The sequence below is a fragment of the Athene cunicularia genome, assembly GCF_003259725.1.
Source record: "Athene cunicularia isolate RWA chromosome 5 unlocalized genomic scaffold, athCun1 chr5_part1, whole genome shotgun sequence".
In the NCBI taxonomy this organism is placed as follows: Eukaryota; Metazoa; Chordata; class Aves; order Strigiformes; family Strigidae; genus Athene; species Athene cunicularia.
In genome coordinates, this window is record NW_020799101.1 from 9,285,813 (window position 1) to 9,301,909 (window position 16,097).

The 16,097-nt window shown below is 40.4% G+C and overlaps 1 protein-coding gene across 1 annotated transcript in view; it reads left to right on the plus strand.

Moving 5' to 3' along the window:
* The first annotated feature begins 98 nt into the window (after nt 1–98).
* The window catches only part of DHRS7 (dehydrogenase/reductase 7), a 36,421-nt gene continuing 20,422 nt past the window's right edge, over nt 99–16,097 (plus strand). Inside the window, exon 1 of the mRNA XM_026850118.1 lies at nt 99–121. The gene's annotated coding sequence lies outside the window, so the exon portion shown is untranslated. The remainder of the gene's footprint in view (nt 122–16,097) is intronic.

The following is a 16,097-nucleotide window of genomic DNA, read 5'->3' on the forward strand; positions in this document are numbered from 1 at the left end:
TCCCGGTCCCGGTCCCGGTCCCGGTCCCTGTCCCTGTCCCTGTCCCTGAACGCCTGAGGCGCAGTGAGGCCAAGACCCCGGCAGGCTGAGCCGCAGCGGCGTGCCTCGTCCCCCTGAGGAGGTGAGGGCCGCGGGGAGCAGCGCTTCTTGCCCCTCGGCGGGGACGGCTGAGGAAAAAAAAAAAAACGTAAAACATAAACCGCCCTGCTCGTGTTCCGTTCCCAAAGGCGCGGGCAGGCGGCACGGCCGTAGGGACACGCTTACACGCCTAAACCAGAGCCCTGCAGGCTTCCCCGCTGGAAGCACAACTGCTGGCAAAATCAGCAGCGGATTACCCGTAATGAACGCATAATGGTTTTAATAATCCCATGATTTTCAGCTACCCTTTGATGAAGGCTGGCCTGTTGACAAAAGGGAGCGACTCCCCCCGCCAGTCTGCAGGGAACAAATTCAGAGGACAGGCTATTAGACAAGCCTCTATTTTGGCTAATAGGGGGGAGGTGAATGTGGCAGGGCTGCGGGAGAGGATGCTCCGGGAGGCTGAGGCGGGAGCGGGGCCTGGCTGGGAGAGGGGTGACTCCGGGAGGATCCCTCCGTGCGGGAGCAAGCCAGGGTTAAATCACGGGGCTGCGGGGGGGTTGAGATGTGGATGCGAGGAGTGCTTTTAAAGGGAAGATTAGGGATGCATAGTAGTTTTGTGGCTTTGAAGAAGGAATTGACTACAGAGGGAGAGACACCGAAGAGGACTCGGGAAAGGTGAAGTGGGTTCTTAGCTAAAGAATCAGGAAGGTTGTCTACTTTACATAGTTTCCGTGTTTAGCAACGATCAGAGTAAACTGCCATATGTTAAGGTTGCCCTAAACTAAATGTTTGGAAAGCCCTCAAATTGCTAGTTATGTTCCCCCAGCCATTGTAGATAACAATCAGGGCAGCTTCATCCCGAGTGTGCCAACGACCGAAGGCAGTTAATTGAGGGCTCTTGCCCAGATAAGACCTACAAAAGCAGCAAAGCCCTACCCGGAGATAGCTAAAAAAGCTGTAACAAATATAACAAAACCTCATCGTTGTAGGGCTTTCCTGTGATAGATAAAGCTGACTGTGTTTCAGTGTGATTACAAAATCTCCAGTTTCCATTGCTGACTGTGACTGAATGGTATGTTTGGACCCAATCTCACGGTATTCATCTCAATCCTGTTTGTTAGCGTGATACTGAACACTGCTCAGTAGTGCTTAATGTTGTGTTAACTGTTTCAGACTTTTGAATTGTAGTTAAATGCAGCAAAATCTGTCAGTGGAAACAAACATTACGGGAGATTTAAATGCAAAATATTCTGAAAATATGTTGAGGGGGGGAGCGGAATATATGCAGTGTATTCCAGAATGAAAGGGGGATTTTAGAAGGTCATGGAGTCATTCCCATAATCTTAATCAATTTAATTTTGAATTTCCTCTTGGTATCCAAAGACAATTGGTTACAATTTTGATGCCGTTCAGATTTTTAAAACTGCACATCTTTTTTTCTGCCCCCCAAACTTCTACAGTGTACAGGCAAGGTAGAGGTTATACAGAATTGTTCCTGCAGACATGTGCCATGCTTCTTTAACCTCTACACAAACATAAATTTAATTTTTCAGCCTGCTTTTCCACTTTAATAAATCTCTCCTAACACTTTGGATTATATACAATTGTGGATTTCGTTTAGATTCTGTTACCTACAACTGTGTTTTTGTGTGTGTGTTTTGTTTTTTTTTTTTTAATAAAAGTGAATGAAAACACTGCCCAGCTTTTTTTTGTGATGCCCTAGTTTTAAGCTGCAGGAATGTAATGACAGCAGAGAGTTTGCTGCTGTCATTGTCTATTTATATATTTTTCTTGGGAAATCGGATGGAGTCAAATTACCACAGTATTTTCTTAAAGTGTAACTTTTATTGAGTTTGCTAGTTTTGCCTGGCCTGTTGTACTGACAATGAGAATAAATATTTACAAGAAATTCAAACATCACATTTAATTAAGATAAACCAGCTGCGTGTAACATATGCCTCTACTATGCGTATTTGTAGATGATGAGACTACATCTCCCAGCATACAACTCGTTATTTTCTCTTCAGCTGTAGACCAAGATGTGATACAGATGATTGGGACCTGTAGTTACTACCGTTATTAGCACCCCTGTCAAGGAGGCTGTAAACAAGAACCATTGCGAAACTCTTTCAACACTGCATCATGAACCGTAACTGAATTATTGAGAAGAATCATATTTTACTGTTTGGAACAAGAAATTTTCATTAGTTTAATAAGACATTTTAAAAATAATGTGCTGTTCCACAGTATTTTTTTATAGAGTATTATTTTAAGAGAATTTTTTTTTTCTGCTTCCTGCTACAGCTTTAAAAAAGTGTTTAGATGGATGGTAGTTGCCAACTTTTTATAAAAAAAAATCTATGTCTATAAATAAATAGATATTTACCACCTATGCACACTTGGTTATTGCAGTCAGGAGACTGATTTTCTCCAATGTATTAATTAAAACTGCCAATTTAGAAAATTCCGCACTTTGCCCGATGAAGCTGTTCCCCATGACATCATTTCCCATAAAAAGAGAATATGGGTCTGCAGTTGCTACGGGGGTCACGTGGCAGTTTAACTGCATTTTGGAATCAGTTGCCATCGTAATGGCCATGTTCTGTACAAGCCTGCTGTAATCTCTGCATGTCAGTATTACCCAATGCTCCTTTTAGATCTTTCAGTTTTAGTACCAGTTGGTTAAACTTCTTTTATTATAAGGTATATCATGAGGTATCAGAATTTTTTCTGTAAGTTTCTTAAACAGGGGATGTTTAGTACATATTAACTGTTGTGTTGCATGATTTAGATTTCTTGATCCCTAAATGCAAAAGCTGTACTTCTTTCAGTGTCTCACATGTAGTTTATTCAAAAGGTCAGAAAAATCAGAGCCTTTTGGTTTCACTTTCCCTTACTTATAGTCCATTTCTCCTCTCTTGTATCGTCTGCCATGAATATTTGATGTAGGTGGAAAATCATATATTTGAAGTTACTCTGCAGCCTAAAAAGCTGGTAGGCTGTGGGGTTTTCTCTGGAACAGGATTTGTATCACCTAATAATACTCATCTAAATATTAGACAGACAATCAAGCTGTTGTCCAGGCTGCCTTGGTTCAGTGGAAGGAGATGGGCATCTTCAGATGATGGTGACTCCCATGCTTCGGTGTCTAAAGCAGGTTGGGTGAGTTGCCTTCTGAAGGAGACTTCTTCTCTCCTATAGTTTCTGTGACTACATAAGAAGCTGAGATGACCACCTAGACTAGACCCTTAATTTTTACATGGCTAAAATTAATTCATTACCTGTGGTGCTTAGAGATTATCTAATAGAAATCTTCATGTTAATGATATGTGTGGCCTGTAATAGTGTGATCATAAGCTTGCCAGAACTTTATACTTGGCTTGTGAAGTACTGATGCCCTGCCCTGTCTCTTCTCCAGTGGGCTGTACCTATTTTTGGAATCTAAAAGCCAGCTGGATGACTATGCTGCAGGCTTTACGTCTTCTTGGTACTATTCCTGCAACACCCCAGTGTGATGACATCTGTAGGTATCTGCTAAGGCAGCTGTGCCATTGGAAACTCCATAAAATGCCAGTACTGTAGCTGTGATTACTAATCACATGATGTTTAAATCATCAAGAGCACACACCTAGGGTGTATCCTGTATCCAAACTTAATTTATCTAAAAGATGTCACAAAGATTTTGATCTTTTGAAGAACGTCATATGCAAACGTCCTGCATTCTTGAAATGCGGCAGTCTGATATAATTCGCTTTCTGCTAGAGTCTTGAAAAGTGCTAAGCAAACTGCCCATACTTTGGCCACTCTGATATGAGATCTATGCTCTCCTGATAGCTTTCTAAAACAACGCTCAAATAGGACATTTGTTAAAAACAAATGCTAGTAATTGTCAATCTGCAAAATTAGGTACAAAATCATTAGGGATTCACAACGTGGTTTTCTTATTCTAGCTGTAAGAGAAAGAAAGCAATGCTCAGTCATGAGATTTATTTTTTCCAGTGAGAATTTGCTGATGGAAGTAACCTGCAATTCAGTAAAACCAGCAAAAGCAAAGTACAATAAAGACCAAAATATCAATAGATGGAAAATCCTTTTATGCTGAAAATTAATATAAAGCTTTATTCTAGAATACTGTTATTGGTTTTGTCCCTCCATTTTTCTCCTACTTTTTTGTATGTGAAATATAGGAAAAGCATGATACCTCCCAACTTTTCCAAAAGTCCGGAGTATGATGACAAAAATTCAGGCAGCTCAGGAAGATAAATGCAGTTTGCCGAGGTTTTCAGAGCTCATTTGCACATCACCTGCATTTCACATGGTTCCTTCTATCTGTAGCAAAATGTCACTGAGGACCAGTTGTGACCAGGAAAAATTTGCTTTTCATTTGAAATGGGGAAATTAAAAAAGAACGTCAATATAGTCTGCAGGCATTTTAAAGAAAATGAAAAATGAGGGGGAAAAAGAGAACCATTTATGTATTGATTTTTCCCCATCCCTTTAGAATCTCAGCTGCCTTCAGTAGTTGAAATGGAAAAGTCTTGCTAGAAAGCCTGTGGGTCCTGAACTTGTTATATAAAAAGGAACAAAATAGCCATGTTTGATGTCTGAAGAAGTGCTGCCATGGCATTCCAGTGTATGCCAATTTATTTTGGCCCTGGTGCTGTCTGCAAGATTCATGATGGTACAATGTAAATGGTCTCACTGGGACCATCTCCATTATTCTTCAGCAGAGAAACCATGAAACAGCTTAAAGCAAATTAGTAGAAAACAAAAGTTGAAGTATTCTAAAGGCTGGGTCGAATTCACACGACAGGACTCCAGCACTGATACCTTTCTATGGTTCTTTCCAACCCGAGGGCCATAAACTTTATTGAATCTTCAACTGTCAATGGTGAATGCTTACAGTGTCTTTGTGGTCAATTGCTAAAAGTTTAATTTTCTTGACAAGATCTTCTTTTGCTACAAGACGAGCTGTGAAGTAGAGAACAACCAGAATATTTTATCAGCTTGGTTTTAGTCTATTCTGTTCATTAGATGGTTCTTCTGTTTTAAAAATGTGAGGGTATATGTAAGTTGCTGTTTTCATTTGCTATTAGTAGTCCGTGCATGAAGGCCTGTATCCTCAATGAAGTCAGTGACAAAGCTTCCATTGACCTCAGCATTGCAGGATCAAACCCTTAGTCATTAGCATGTTGTAAAAACGGCTGTTATCCCAGCCAATTTTAATGGGCCTGCCTACAATTGTCAGTTGTTTAACCTAAAAATTAGTTTAGCAATCACAGCTAAAATTACATGTCAGACTGTTGATGCATAAGAATACTTCATACTGAGTCATCAAGAGTCTTATGATGCTCTTAGAGTTTTATAACTACTAACATTCAAGCAAGAGATTCTGAAATTCGATAAAAGACTGGAATTCCCAGATGTGAAGGAGATTAGTTCTGATGAGAGGTTAAGATTTAGATTCTGTAAACTCAGTTTTTTTTGTATTACCAGTCCTTTTCTTCTTTAAATAGCCAGATCTAGTCACCTTCTTTGTACAACCAAACATAACTTACTTTTTGCTACATTCATTCATATAAATTGGTTCAATCAGTTGTCCTTTTTAACAAACCTGTTGGCTGAGAGACAGTTGAGGAGATAATTTTTTTTTTTTTGTGTCAATTAAACAGTTAAACTAAAAAGCAACATGTCAGAATCAAATAGCCAACTGTTTTGTAACTGTTTTCTAAACAGAACACTGTTTAGTATTTTGCAAAATAGGTTTTACACAGTACCAAGGATTCTGGAGAGTCCAGGATTTAAAGGATAATCCTGTTCTGGAGGTGGATTTTGCCACTTATGCCTTTTTTAGTTGACAATGTAACTGAAGTTTACATTTAGTTTCATTACATAGGTGCTGCTGTGGTATGGCTGTAAGAAGTAAAAACATTGTTTCATGTTTGCTGGCATAAGGCACATGATAAAAATGGGTATGAGATCACAAGCTGTATGTGATGGTTTTCTTAGGAAAGCAAAACAAGTAGTAATTTGGATTTTTAGTATTTTTTTGACGACCATCCCTCCCCCATGACGGTGTTATGTTTCTTTGGGAGTGGAGCAGAACAAAATATTAGCAAAGCAATAAGGACCATTATTGAAAGAAGCTGCATGTTGTGCAGTTCAAGATTAGAATTTCAGGAGAAGAAACCTGTCAGGGAAGGAAAATCTCATATTCCAGGTTATATTAGATCTTTTGTAGAACATTTAAGTGCAAGTAATGTGGTGCGGCCTCATATCAGAGTATTACTCAAACCATGGATGCTACTTGGAGATAATCCAAGTCCCCACCCTAAACAGAAAGGTATCCTTCCTTCTCAGATTTCAGTTAATCCAATGGATTAGGATTCCAGCTACTTCTTGAAAGATTTAGGAATGTGATTTCTTTTAAGGATTTGAAATAAGTTTTTTTTCTTGCTTGTTTTCAGTTGTCGTAGTGTATCACATGTATTTATTAAGATAAATCTATGTTTCCATTATATTTGTGTGTGTAAAGGCATATATTATATTTTTTAAAACTTTTTTTTTTTTTAACCTGTATAGGAATAATCAAAATAATTGGCTAGTACTCAACATTTATTGTGTCATATTCTAATTACTCCCTTGTGTTGTTTTACTCTGGTTTATGTTAAAAATAAATACTATAATCCCTTGTAAGAGACAAGATAAAGAAGAGGGAAAAAGTTTCTTTTACAAAGATGAGAAAAATGATGATGTGAAGAAGTGAAAGCACTGGTGATGTTATTTCACATCAGCCTGCTGAAAGCGGGACTGAAATCATTAGCTCACTCTACAGAGGTCACAAGATTGCCATTCTATGACATAAATTTCAATTAATATAGACAGTGTCTCAACATGAGCGTAGCAGTTGACCTGAGCTGAACCTAAGTTAGATGAGAGGCTCATTACCAATAACAGTTAGCAAATAGGAATTTTCCTGCAAGTGCAAACTGAAAAACAAAGTTACATACCTTCAGAGCCCTGAGCAAACACTTTGTTCTGCTGCTAACTCTTTTGGCAGAATTTGTGAATACTCCAAGATAGCAGTTGTGAAATGCTTCATTCTCATCTCGCTGCAAAAGCAACCTACTGAGAAACCCACAGTAAAAAACACCACCACCCTGATGCAATTTCTAGTGTTGCCTACTTTTAGTAGGATCTTTTCTGGACATAAATCCTTAGAGTGTTGCATTTGATCCAGTGCCTCTCAAGTTAAACTCAAGGTTCCCACTGACTTCAGTGAGTCTGGATTGGGTTTAAATTTCTTATTTGCTTGGGGAAGCATTAGTACTGTCAAAATAACTTTCATCAGTTTAAACTGGATTAGTGATACAGTAGTCATTTATCATAAAATCATACAATAATTTTGGTTGGAAGGGATTTCTGGAGATCATCGAGTTCAACCCCTGGCTCAAAGCAGGTCCAATGAGATGGGGTTGTCAGGTCTTTGTCCAGCTGAGTTCTGATTATCTTTGAGAATGGAAATTCTGCCTTTCTGGGCATCTGCTTCTGTGTTTCCAATCAGAATTTCCTCTGTTGCGATTTGTGCCCATTTGTGTCCTCTTGTCTTACCACTCTGTACCTCTGAGAAGAGTCTGCAGTTGAAGACAGCAATAAAATCTCCCCTTATCCTTCTCTTCCTGCAACTGAACGAAGATGGTTCTCTAAGTCTCTCTTCTTGGTGGCCCTCCACTGCACTTTACCCAGTATGTTGAAGAATTTACTTAACCAGGAAAGGTAACAGGAGGCTGCTTACATAGCTTTGATTGAAATACTTGTGGCTAGTATCTTGCCTGTCACTGTGACATACAAAATGCATTTTAACATCATTAAAAAACTCAGTTATGCAAAATAAAACATTAGTATCTTTTGTGACTCTCTTGAACCTCTTTGGGTTGACACCTGTGCTACCATACCCAGAAAGCTAAAGGATCCTCAACATTCATCAAATCACATACGCATCTTGGATTTGTGTTCCTGTAGATTTTTAAACAAAACTTCTTGCAGCATAGCATCCTCCACACCTCGGAGGAAGAACAGGGCCGCCGTCCTGACAGACTCACACCTGCCTGATCCCGGGCAGTGCAGGAAACTGTTTTAGGTGTTGGTTGGTAGTAGAGCAGTCTTAGAGCTACTTTTTCTTGGGTTTGGTTACCAGAAGAGGACTGTTGGTGTACCTGCTGCACCAAACTCACCCTCTTCCAACACCAGCATGTCCTGTCCTTCAGCTGATTAAGAAAGCACTATGCTTTAATTTGCTTCTTGGACACCCAGGGCTTTTCCCAGGTGAATAATTAGATCAGATCTCTGTTTTACTGTGTTGCTAGAATGAAGGCTAATATTTAGCCACTGTATCACCTTACCTCCTTAAAATATGTGCTATCTAAACAGGACTACCGCCTATGACTTGTTAACCAAGATACACAGCAAAAACCCCATCCCCAGTAGCATATGCTTTTAGAGCTCCTTACATAATGTCTTCATTAAAATGCCAGTCACAGGGTTTTGCTAAGATCCAGGTCAGACTGTGATCAGCTTTTTAGGCCATATTCACTTTTGGACTTTTTGCCTGAGAAATTCCACAGGTTCACATGCTTGATTATGCAATTATTGTCTTGATTTCATTAAAAAATTCCCTCCATGCTCAGTTTACAGCCCCAAAGCTGATCTTCCTCATAATTTATTTTCTGGTAGTAAAAGGTTTAGAAACAGAAATCTGGACTTTTCTCTTAAAAATGTTAGTTGTTAATGAAATTCTCTGATATTTTGTGTTTTGCTTTGGGAAGACCAGCAGAGGGTGCCTGAGCTAGAGAGCAAACCCCATCCCAGATTTGTGCTGGAATTGTGTAAAAAAAAGAAATAAACTTTAATTTAGTTGTCTATTAAAACCAAAGAGGAATACACTAATGAAAATTAAGGGAAACTAACTGCCTGAAGAAAACTGCACTGTTAAGAGGCTGTCAAAAAAGTAGTACTAATAATTAATAAAAAAAAAATAATTTGGGGTTTAGGAAAGGAATTTTAGTTATCTGATTCTGTCAGTGGCTAGAAGCTACTACAGGACTGGTTCCCTGAAGTATCTGTTCATGCCTTTTGTGAGACATTCCCTGCAGAAGCCACTCCATAACCTACCTCTGTGTAAGAAGTTGGAGGAAGAGAAAACCTCTCAGTGCAGGATTCAGAGCAGGTTCCTAATTTATATTCCGTGGCCACCCCACTGATGGTGTTTGTTTCTGCTGACTATAGCAGGTGTTCAGGGAGACAAAGGTCTGCAGTATCAGCCTTTTGGACACCACCTTCTTTTCCTCCTCCCGACCCTCGCTTGATGTTAAATGTTTCAAGAGATAAATTTTCACTAGTTCCCTGCATGAGTAGTCTTTTCAGTACTAGTGCAGTGAGAGCCCATGCAGATAAAAACCTTTCTAGATTCATCACAACAGATTTAAACCGAATAAATATTTCTTTATATACCTATATATGTATTTGGAAAATTCCAAATGTGGAGAAGGGGGTGCAAATCTTTCCATTGTCTTCGGTGACCTTGTAACGCAGGCCAGGATGATAGATGCAGAACAGGGATGTAAGAATCAGAGTGTAAATATCAATGATAATGTCTTCCTCTTCTTCACCATCATGAGAGGTTTATTCCATATCAAGAAAGTGAGAAAGCTTTTTTTTAAGAAAAAATTGAAATCTTGCTTTCCCTCACTTATCCAGATATGATATATTCATATGACAAGGTATGTTCAGGTGTGTCCAGCCTTTACCTCTAGATGTTCCTCTGGGGAGAAGTCTCATATATTTATATCTTAACTTCTTTTAGTCTTTTGCTTGAATGACCATGAAGAATGGCCTAGTACTAATGTCACACAAGCAAAATGGCATTATCATCAAATGGAGTTTTGTTCAATTTGTCTGAACATGTTCTGTATTTCTGCTACTTATATTAACACAGGTGATTTAGTCTTCCTCCTTAATGTAAACTAAAGAAAGTGTGTTATGAAAAGGAAATGGATAATATGACTTAAGGACTGGGTTCCATCACTGTCCCATCATCGTAAACAAATCTTACCTTCATATAAATGGACCATCTCCTGCAGAAAATGTTGGACTTTTTCGTATTTCTCATTTTGTTATTTCTCCAAGTAAAATGCTTTTAATGTCAATAAACAGGAAGCGAAGACAAAGTAGTGACATCTAGAGGAATGAGCAGAGCTCAGGCAGTCCTGAATAAAACTCACCCTTACATGAAGGACACACCTGGAACACTTAAATGACATTCAAATATCTAGTTAGATCAGTGAGGGAGACTTGACGTGCAGGAGCTCTTTGGAGGCAAATGTCCTTCAAAAAGTATCATGCCCCTTTTGAACAGCTACAGTTAATGCAGGTGTCAGTAAAAACACACCCAGCACTTTGCAAACAAGAGAAGCCAAGCGGTTTGTGATCTAATTGCAAAGTCATGGATGTGAAATTTAGAAGAAGGGCAAGGCCAAGTGTAGCTGCGGGTGGCTGGGATCACTGCAGAGTATTACAGCTTCAAACAGAAGTGCCACACTGGGTAGAGGGTAGAAGATGGCTCTTGCTTCTTATATTGAGGGAATCCTTCCCAGGGGACACCCCAGAAAGTCACTGACTGACAACCAGGACTCATCTACTTCTGTGTCTGAAGATGCTTCCCTTATTTGTCCTGGCTGGCTGGCTAAGAATTGTCTTGCCACTGTCTATTTTTATAACAGTACTTTGTATTTTTTCTGTGATGCTCTGTTGTTACCAGATGTTTTTCTATATTTTTTTTTTTCCCAAGGGAGGAAACAGTAAGGTGTAGGGAGAAGAGAGGAGGAAAGTATGATTTACTAAAAGTTACATCACTTTAACGTACAGTTTGCCTAACTGAACAGCAAAGACTTTGAGTAACCATCTTTTCTATGTCTTTGCTGGTCAGTAAAACAATCTGTGGACTTTCTAGTCCTGAGACTAGCTGGCCTGACCTAGCATGTGTCTGTAGCTGATGCCCCTCAGACATCCCCCACATTCCTTGGGAGAGTGCATGCAGGCAAAGCTGTACCAAGAATCACGATAACAGTTTAAAAGTATGGATGATCAGGTGCCAGTGTATGACTCCATGCCTTGGCACTGTTTGACTTACTGGTATATATGTAGCTTTGTCAAAAATAGCAATTTCTCTGGTTTATCTTCTATTGCTTGGGAACGGGTTGTACTAAACTGTAATGCAGTGGCCAGGAAGGCAGTACCAACAGTTTTATTTACTGTTTTAAAAATGGATAGAAGACACGGTAGTTCAACTTGCCCTAATTAGAACTAGACTTCAAGTTTTAAATTGATGGGAGGTCGCACACAATACCTTAAGTAAACAGACTGAAATTAAATGGATGCAAGTTATAAGTAAATTAAGGAGACATTTGAAGGAAAAAAGGATGGAAGTTATTTCCTTCAAGTCTCTCTTTAAGTGGCCTCAGTAAGGAGGAGGCAGAAGGGGCTATGAAAAAATATGAAGATGGAACAACATGCTAAAAGCTGAAATGAGCGGAGATTAGGGTAGCTAGGAATGCAGAGGCTTAAGTGCGCAAAAACTCAGAGACTTGAACTCAAGGTAGTTCTGAATCAGAAGGCAGACAGCTTGTGCTCTTTTTAAGCAATAGGAAAAATTGCACTGACATAGTGACAGAAGAATTGTACCTTAAATCAGCATCTGATCAAAATGATTCCTGCATTTAAAAGGCTTGAATGGATGTCCCTTACCGAAGATAAATGTTAACGTTTTCAGTAAATGTTATTACAAAAGAGACAACATTTTCTTAAATAATAATTTGCCAGATATAAAAGAAAATAAATAAAAAATAAAGCCAGATATAAAATAAAAACTATAGAAAGAATGTATATATCCACTGTCTGACCAAGCAGATTTATGTTATAAGTATTTTTGGCACTTTGTTACATTTACACAGGATTGTCTTTGCCTGGATGTGTGTTTGTTTGTCTCCTATCAACACTAAACCATATGGCACAGGTAACATTCTGAAACAGATAGCTTGGAGTCAAAACTGGTCTTACTTCACTTGCACTCATTTTATGATGGACTCTCCCTAAAATTTTGTTTTCCTAAACAACGCAAAGAGCTTTTCTCCTTAGAAGTGTGTGTTCTGTTCGCAGTGAAAGAGGAGATACAGGAAAAGGGAATATAGTGCTGCTCCACTTAACTGGTATTCATTTTAATGTTATTGTACCCACATAAATAATTTAGTGAAGTAAGAGCATTTTTCAAATCTATGTTTTACACTGACACTGAAATAATCTCAGATAATTGCACTGGAGCTTTATTTACTATAACATGGATCAAAGAAATTACATCACAGTACTGTAGAAAATATTCACACCCATGCTCTCGCAGTATTATTACCAGAACTGCCATCAAGACATCTGAGGCCCCCTTGTGAACATTCAAAGAGGAAGCACTTCACCCATAAATCTATTAAAATTCACTCATTTTATAGAATCATGGAATCACAGAATGGTTTGGGTTGGAAGGGACCTTTAAAGATTACATAATCCACCCCCCCCTGCCATGGGCAGGGCCACCTTCCACTAGCCCAGGTTGCTCCAAGCCCCGTCCAACCTGGCCTTGAACCCTGCCAGGGAGGGGGCAGCCACAGCTTCTCTGGGCAACCTGTGCCAGTGTCTGACCATCCTCATAGAAAAGAATTGCCTGCTCATGTCCCATTTTTCATCCACTAGTATCCCCAAGTCTTTCTCTGCAGGACAGTTCTCAATCCATGCATCCCCCCATTCCATTGTGCCGTTGCACTTTTGCACAAGGGCTTCTCAAGACTGCACAACTGGAGGAAAAAAAATATAGAAATGGCAATTTAATCAAACATTTCTTTCTGCCGTATTGCTTTGGAGACAGAAGGCAGCTTATCTTGCTTTTCTTTACATTAAGTGTGTCAATATAATTTGTGTAACTCTTAAGAATAATGCATGTTATCATGTTCTGTGCTGAGTTTAATTGATCTGTTATCTGCTGCCACAGAGTCAACACAGGGAACCTCAGTAAGATTCACAGCAGGGTGTGGAGCAAGACTGTAACCTCCCACATTGGTAACTATCTCTCATGTTTTCAAAACCTTGTACTTCAGCTTTACATTGGCTCTTGCACTTCACAACTGCAATTAAGTACTTTGTATAGATAACAGAATATGTTTACTGAACTCCAAACTGCTGTCCACATAAATCACAGCACAAAGTGCAGCAGAACTGTCATTCATTCTGTTGATGTTCAGTCTGACTTTGGTTGACTTTCAAAAACTGTTAGCAGTAATGGCCTCCTCAGAAAATGAAAATCAGCTTCTCAGGTGGAACCTAAGTTCAGGCATTAGAAGGAGAAATATTTTTGGTTTAATGTGGGAATTTAGATGTTGGTCAGATTTGAGAGCTTCAGTGTGACATGATCCTTTAAGAGATGTTTTTTAAGAGATGTTTCACTTTGCTTTGGTACTTTGTCAAACAGCTCTTCTTTGTTGCTAGCTCTGAAGAGAGCATATGTTACTGCCAACACTCAAAGTTGTACTTCCAGCAAGGAAAGTGAGAGCACTGCTGGCCATTAGACTGGAAGTGGCAACCCTCACTCCCATCAATCTCTTGCCAATTGCTTTGGGGTTGAGAAGAAATCTCTGGATGGTTTACAGCAGCCATATGTAAAAGCTGCAGCCTGTGGAGCTTTAGTGCTTTTTAGCTGGTGGGGATCTCAAAAGAAATCTTTTTAATAGACTTGTGTGTGTATAAATAAGATCATTCCTTAAGTATATTTATCTATCATTAAGATAATACTGATGAGCATATTTACTTTTTGTAAGTTGGAAAACAGCAAAAATGGACCGTACCTTGTAAAGGACCTTATAGGTTTTTACAGTGCTGTCCTTCCCACCCTCAGTCTGGCACTGAGCATGCCTTCATGCAGTGAGCAGGCACTTCATGCCTGTCTTCGTAATCTTGGGAATAGGCAGTAAAATCCTCACTGACGGCAACTGTGCATGTGTACAAACACAAAAAAACTCCATAACTGAACCTTGAAATGTTGAAGCACAAAGTTACAGGATAAATTCTCACCACTCCCCAGTCAGAGGATGCTGGGACCTCGTGAGCTTCTCCTACACATCCTTTCTGTGCTCAGCCCGAGCTGCTGTATACCTTTCTCTTTGGGGATAGCTGGGAAGATCCCCACTAAGAATATACTGTGCAGGTGCGGCATACATCCTCTGCAGCTTTATGCTGCCTGTTCTGGTGTATTGCAGTGCAAAGCTCCACAATTGCGTGCACTGCACAATTGTGCACCACCTGAGCTTAGCACAAGGAGGATATAAGACCCAGAAAATTTTTTACCAGGACTTATAAAGATCTGTCAGGGATGGACAGCTGACTTTTGCAACAAGAAAATTGTTCATCATGTCCTAATTTTCCACTGAAAAGTAGGGAAAATACTTTCAATTACATGCTATTTATTTATATTGTTTATGTTTTGTGTGGCATTAAGGTTCCATTATGCTGTGCATTGCACTAACACAAAATAGTTCTCAACTCAGTAAACCAGGAAAAAACAGGGAAATACAAAGAATATCTGTAACCATGACATATAACTGTGAACAGTTGTAGTTCCTGTGACAGTCTTCCTTCATAACCACCAAAGGCCCGTTTCTATTCTGAAACACAACCACCATTTAATTAATGGTTGCTTTAGACACAGTTGAGAATTGATGCTGTTTTCAGAAACAAAGTACGTGGGCGATGTATTTTTGGTTTTCTGTCACCTTTCTCTTGTCATATAGATTTGGTTCTGATTTATTTGCTGAAAAGTCAGTCAGAACCTAAAGGTTTAAAGGCAGACCATGGCTCTGTTTTGCCTCAGAAAGCTGCAATGCAAAATCTGTGGCAATTCAGGTGTTGGTTCATGAATCCTTCAGTCATCGGTGGAGCTGGGACAGACCAGGCAGCTGAGCATGGTAAACACAGCCACCCTATGCCAAGTGTTCTCACAGACCAGGGGCCTTAGCCTGTAAGATTTTGGGAACAGGCTGTGTGTCCCTTTCTGAACAACTGGGTCCGCAGGGGTTTGTGTCAAGTGTCTGGCAAGGAGGCAGGAATTATTACAGGTTCTTCTTTTATATCTGTACCTCCTGCTGTGAAAGACTTTGAAATATCAAAGTAATAAGAGCAAGAGTCTTGTATCTCTGCACTTAAGCTCTAGTAAATCTCTGGTGAAGAGCTGTAGAGGGGGATGTCCAGAATGTCACATCCCAGTGATGGGATGTCCAGAAAAGCTGCAGTCCATGGATTTTTAATACTTGTGGGTATCCAGCACCACTGATTTCAGAGACCAGGGTTTAAACCTGTAATGCTGGCCTGAGTAGGCACATGGGGAAACTTTTTTTCCTGGCAGCTGGCGCAGCGGGAGGCATGGCCGAAGGCTGCGTTACTGCAGGAACCTGGGCAGGGAAGGCTTCCGCACCGTGAAACGAGCCGCTGCCTCCTGCTAAAGGGATGTGGTGGGGCAAGGGCTGGGGGTGGCTGTCACCGGGCTGGGGCCGCTGGGCAGCTCGAGAGGGGTGAGGAATGGCCGGTGTCCCTGAGGGACAGCCGTGAGTTTCTCCTCAGGAAGACGGGCACTGGGTTTTGATCTCTAAACACCAGTTTTTGGTCTGTAAACTCCAAAGCCAAACCGTCCTGGCCGCAGACCCGGTGCCTGAGGACGTGCCGCGGCCAGCGTTAAGCGCAGTGAAAGGCCGGGCAGCGCTCCTCTCCCTCGGGGGCACGTCGAGGAAGGAAAATAAACCAGGGCCCTTCTGCCAGACACCGACCTTCACCCCCGTCACATGCACGGCCTCTCCCCCACAAACCCGGCGCTTATCGCCGCAGCCTTGACTGCGCCAGCCCCGGGGCCGGGTCACCCACCGGCCCCGGCC